The 6107-nt window shown below is 48.3% G+C and overlaps 1 non-coding gene across 1 annotated transcript; it reads right to left on the minus strand.

Moving 5' to 3' along the window:
- Nucleotides 1-1253: 1253 nt before the first annotated feature.
- Nucleotides 1254-1356, minus strand: LOC111765091 (U6 spliceosomal RNA). Its single transcript, XR_002797529.1, has one exon. It is a non-coding gene; the product is annotated as a U6 spliceosomal RNA (small nuclear RNA).
- Nucleotides 1357-6107: the final 4751 nt, after the last annotated feature.

Below are 6107 nucleotides of genomic sequence, written 5' to 3' on the forward strand. Positions count from 1 at the left end.
GCTTCCCAGACAGGCCTCCTGGCTTTAGGGTGCAGAATGAGGGGGTTTTTTGGGGGGGAGGGTAAGGTTCTCAAAATTGGTCACCCATACTGGGGATACACAATGTGGAGGATTTATCCTATCCCAACATAGCGTTAAGGTCCAATCCCCTTAAGAAATTCCTTGTTCGGGTTCTGCTTCTCTGGTTGATCCCCATAGTTCACCCTGTGTTTGACTTTTCAGCAAACAGTATCCAATGACCACATCAAATAGCAAAGAATAAGATGGCAGATGCCATCATCGCGGAAGATGGGCCCTGGAAGTTTTTGGGGGGAGTTCTGTCATTGCTTTCCTGGAACATGTCATTACTCTTTCTCTTCTCTTCCCTTCTTCTGACCTACCGACCCCTCTGGACCAGATGCCAGAATGTGGAGAGGACGCTCTGGAGAGCGAGGAGTTGTGAAGTGATTGGCGAACACGTACCTGAGGTCATTAGGGACAGACAGTCCTCCCAACTAGAGAAGGGGCTTCCCTCCCCTTCTGCTCTCCTGTGCATCCCTCTTCACTGGCACCTGATGAGGTCCCTTGTAGCTTAAGGAGCCAATCCCAGCTGCCTGTGTGCCACAGCCTCTGGCATTCTGCTCTTTCCTCTGCAGTCTGAGCAGCAGGACACTCAGGCTTGGGAGGAGGTGGGGAAGGAGGGGATGATTAGGTTACTTAGAGGGGAGGGGAGGCAGCCCCAAAGAGGTTCTTGGGTGGTGGGGCATCTGAGGCTTTGGTTGTGCAGCTGAAGTGCTGTTCTGTTTCCTTGCCCCCCAGAAGTGTTGAGAGCAGCGCTTGGTGGAGTAAAGAGAGAGACTCCAGCATGTGGAACATGATGGTATTTCTCTTTTTTTTTTTTTTTAGCAATTTTTATGGTCTTTTTTTTAAAGATACATAAATCACACAAAATGTTACATTAAAAAATATAAGAGGTTTCCACAAACCCCACTCCCCCCCACCCCTCCCACATCAACAACCTCTTTCATCATTGTGGCACATTCATTGCATTTGGTGAATACATTTTTGAGCACTGCTGCCCCACATGGATAATAGTTTACATTGTAGTTTACTGTCTCCCCCAGTCCATTCAGTGGGTTATGGCAGGATATATAATGTCCGTCATCTGTCCCTGCAATATCAGTCAGGACAACTCCCAAGTCCCGAAAATGTGCCCACATCTCATCTCTTCTTCCCTCTCCCTGTCCTCAGCAACTCCTGCAGCCACTGTCTCCAAAAATACGGAACGCTTCACGAATTTGCATGTCATCCTTGCGCAGAGGCCATGTTAATCTTCCCCGTATCGTTCCAATTTTAGTACACGCGCTGCTGAAGCGAACACATGACGGTGTTTCTTCTGGCAGGACTTGGAGCAGAGGAGTGAAGGCAGCACGAGGGAGCAGATCAGGAGGCCTTGCAGCCTCAAGACCTGGGCTGCTTAGGACCTGGGAAATCTCAGGAAACTCTCTCCCAAGAAAACCTCCGAGTCCTAAGTTTTTATTGCACCTGATGTGTGTGAAAATTCTGGAAGATTTGAAATAGTCATCTACAGCTGCATTCCTTCTTACAAATGGTTAGGTACCATCTCAAATCCCTTCTCAGAGATTATCAGGGGTGGAAGTTCTCCTTCAAAGAGGACCTTAGATTGGTACCATTGTTAAAATGCAGTTATACACACAAGAAGATACAGGGCAAGATGACATTCACCGTATAGCCATAAACTTGGGATCCATTACTATCTGCCAAGTGTACTATAAATCTTTTATATTTTAAAAATAAATCTTAAGGGGAGCAGTTGTGGCTCAAGTGATTAAGTGCCTACTTCCCGCATGGGAGGTCCTGGTTCAGTTCCCAGTGGCTCCTAAGTACATATAGATTTAAAAAAGCAAACAAATTAAAAGACCAACTCAGGGGAGCCGATCTGGCTCAGTGGTTGAGTGCCAGCTTCCCACATACAAGTTTCTGGGTTCAATCCCTGGCCCTGTTACCTAAAAAAAAAAAGTCTTAAAAGTATCTTGTCAATAGATTAACTACATCACATAATATTCTTTTAGTGTTAAAAGCATTCATTTTTCAAAAAAAAGGTATGCATTTAAAACATGCCGTAAGATTGGAACCTACCCCTGGCTTGGCTCAGCCTGCAGGATTTATCTCCATCTTAGTCATTGTGTCTTATTTCCAGCCTCAAGGGAGCCGTTCTGGGCTAGCCTCAGTGAGAGCTGGGAATCCCACTGCCTCATATGGCTGGATCAGACCTTTTTCTAGCAGTTATCCCTGAAAATTCTCTTGGGTTGTCAGTGGTCACTTTCCTGGCTTCTGAGTAGTCATACCAGGTTGAAGTCCCAAGAACTGATCTTGGGCAATCTGATTGGAACCTTCTTTGCTAACCAAACTGCTTTTCAAATTCTGCCTGAGAATGTTGTTCCCCAGCACATACCCTGGCCCTCCTGGTTGTATCTCTGAAATAAGCCCAGGTATATCTGGGCCAATTTCCTTGGTCCCCTCCACATAGTGGTATATATATCTTTCACCAAGCCCCAATCAGTTATTTATTGCTGTGTAACAAATCACCCCCAAGTTTAACAGCTTACAACAACAAATATTTAATATTATCACACATGCTCTGTGGGCCAAGAGACTGGGAGAAGCGTAGCTGGGTGGTTCCAGCTCAGGTCTCTCATGAGGTTACAGTCAAGCTGTCAGCCAGTGTTGTAGTCATCTCAAGGCACAACTGAGCCGGGAGAATCTGCTTCCAAGCTCGTCTCATGTTTGTTAGCACGTCTCAGTTCCCTGTAGCTTGCTGGACTGAGGACTTTAGCTCCCTCAGTTCCTCACCAGTGAGTTTCTCCACAGAGCAGCTTACAACTTGGCAGCTGGCATCCCCCTTAGCGAGTGCTGTGAGAAGAAGAAAGAGAGAGAGAGGGAGGGAGAGAGGCCAAGCAACTGCCCACACTGGCAGCTGCTGCCTTTTATAACCTAATCTCAGAAGCAACATATCATCATGCCTGCCATTTTCTACAGGTCACACAGCCCCACCTGGTACAGTATGGGAGGTAAGTACAAAGAGTGTGAATACAAGAGGTGGGGAACACTGGGGGCCAATTTAGAGGCTGGCTGCCACACCCCAGCTCTGCCCTCAGTAAACTGTGCCTCTCCTTCCTGCACTGGAACAGGCACTTGTTTAATTCAAGGCTGCCTTCTAGGGAGCCACTGCTAGGAGCTAGACATTGCTCTAAGAGCTTTGTAGAGAGAGATATATATATTTAAAGATTTATTTATTTATTTCTCTCCCATTCCCGCCCCCACCCCGGTTGTCTGTTCTCTGTGTCTATTTGCTGTGTCGTCTTTGTCCGCTTCTGTTGTCAGCGGCACAGGAATCTGTTTCTTTTTGTTGCGTCATCTTGCTGTGTCAGCTCTCTGTGTGGGCAGCACCATTCCCGGGCAGGCTGCACTTTTCTTTCACTCTGGGCTGCTCTCTTTACGGGGCGCACTCCTTGCGCGTGGGGCTCCCCTACACGGGGGACACCCCTGTGTGGCAGGGCACTCCTTGCGCGCATCAGCACTGCACGTGGGCCAGCTCCACACGGGTCAAGGAGGCCTGGGGTTTGAACCGCGGACCTCCCGTACGGTAGACGGACGCCCTCACCACTGGGCCAAGTCTGCCGCCAAGCTTTGCAAATATTAATTCACAAAACGCTTACAACCTGTGAGGTCAGTACATGTGTTCGCCACAAAGAGGTTCAGCAACCACTACTCCATAACGCATTTCAGAATGAAAAGGGTGTCGCTCAAGACCTCTCGATTTTCTTCATTTTGCTAACCTTCCTTTTGGAAACAGGGAGATCTTTGGAGCTTCCCTTTAACTGGTGGCTGCATCCTCTACTTTCCCTGACCAGAGACTCCATTCCTTAGCCCAGAGAAGGTCCCTGGTCCTTCAAAGGACTCGGAGAGAAGAGTTTTGGGCCTGAATGCAGACTGGGGGAGCATATTTCTGGACCTGCTCCTTGCCTTGGCTGGCACTGAGGGAGCCCAAGTAGGCTGGGGAAGGAAGATGCTCTAACTTTAGGAAATAGGAGAGAGGAGTAACGGAATCAACCTTGTGAGAAGAGGGAGCAGAGAAGAGATAGGGCTAGTCCTCCAGTCCCTGTTCCAGGGCTTCCACAGTTTTCTCCCCAACCTGCCTTCCCAGGCTGACTTCCCACCCCTCATTCCCAGAAACAACAAATGACTCATGGGTAGTGAACGTGTTTCCTGGCTCGCTCTGCTCTACCCCCCCAGTCCTACTGACCATCACTCTGGTGGTACCCTAGTGCGCCCAGACCTTACGGGCCAGGCCTCGCTTGGAGGGCTTCTTTAATTGCAGATCTTAATTCAGTAGGTCTGAGGCAGGGGCCTGGGAGTCTGCATTTTGAACAAGTGCCTGGCTGATGCAGGTGCTGCTGATCTGTGGACCACACATTGAACGGCGAGGCTCTAGGTCTTATTTTTCCTTCGGTCCTTTTGGAGAATGTATGCCTGTGGGAACTGTTTCAAGGGCATCCACTAAGTTTTGGACTGACCTAAATTAATTTGCATTCAGCCACTGTTTAAATCTTCCAGCAAATATGTAGGGTGACCAGTATCCTGGGTTGCCCGGGATTGCAGGATTGCCTGGGTATGGGAATTTCAGGGCAAAAACCAGAATGAAATGGTCACCTGAACAGGTGGCTAGAGGGGTGGGGCTCCACATTCCCTTCCTTACAACTTCCACACCAGGTGAAGCCTTAGACCAAATTCTGTTACCAGCTGGCAGATACCAGAACAGTCCCACAACTGGTTCTTGAGGCTTTTGAGAAGACCCATCCTCAATCTTAGGCACTAGAGGTAACACAGCTTGAGAGTTTCTCTCTAAGGTGGACACAAGGATATTACAATGACAGGACCAGCCAGCCTTTTGTAGTGTCAAGTGATAGTCTTCAAGGACAGAAACACGTCCAAGGAAACTCTAGACCTTAGGCACTGCTCCAAAAATATTAGACTGCTTGTTGATTCCTACGCTATGTTCAAGCACAAGCATCAGGCTTGGTGCTCCAGCCTGGGAGGAGCCTGGAGGGTTTGAGAGCTGGGTGCTTCCTCAGGGGTGTTGGGTGGAGCCAGGGAATCAGCTCTAGCCTTTCTCAGACTTAATTAGATTCAGGTTTTGCCGGTATTTTGACTGGAGGATGGATGGAAGGTCACGTCAAGAGCGACCACAGCTCAAAGATATTCCACATTACAAAAATCCCAGATGAAATCGCCTTGGCTTCCCCTTGTTCTTGCTTACCACCAGGAAGAAAGAAGGGCATGGAATTGTTTTCTTTGTGTTCTGAGAAGCAGGCAGAACAGAAGACTCCTCCTGGGATTAGGAGGATTCTTGGGAGATGCTCCGTTCTTGGGAGGCCCTGGGGCTGAGTTGAAACAGCTGGAAACTTTTTTTTTAACTGGAAGGAATGATCTGTTTTTTCTTTTAAACTTCTGTTTGTTTTCCTGAGGTGGGGAAACATCAGCCTTTCCTTGTAGAAGAAGCCAGCTAGGGGTCCAACCACTGGGCTGCTAGAATGGAGGTTTTGTGAGCAGATTTTTCAGAGCAAGTGTTAGCACACGCTGAGTCCCCCCCCTACCCCCCCGGGATTTGTAAGCCACCTCTGACACCCGTTCAGCAAAACAACATCACCTTTCACCTACTTTCTTTGTTTTTCCAGCTGTTCTGTGAGTGTTACACGTGCACAGGGGAGCAACTCTTGATTCTGTTTGCTTGCCCCATTTCTTCCTCAACAAAGAGAAAGATTAGAGGCTCTCTGTAAGGCTGTGGAAGCCAGGAGACGTGTGTGTGTCTGTGTGTGCGTGTGTGTGTGTGTGTGTGGTGGGAGGGACCGCCCTGGAGAGGGGAAATGGCTGGCAAATGAGTGATTGGACCTGAAAGGAGATTTTTTAATACTCTCAATTAAAACTCACTGGAGTCCTGGGATTGGAAAGAACCTTAACTGTTACATGGCCAACCTCAAGCAGATGTTTGAAATCTGGTCTTGATGTCCTTATTAAATGACCACTAACTGGCCTCATCAAGCCAT

Source organism: Dasypus novemcinctus, chromosome 8 (assembly GCF_030445035.2).
Source record: "Dasypus novemcinctus isolate mDasNov1 chromosome 8, mDasNov1.1.hap2, whole genome shotgun sequence".
Lineage (NCBI taxonomy): Eukaryota > Metazoa > Chordata > Mammalia > Cingulata > Dasypodidae > Dasypus > Dasypus novemcinctus.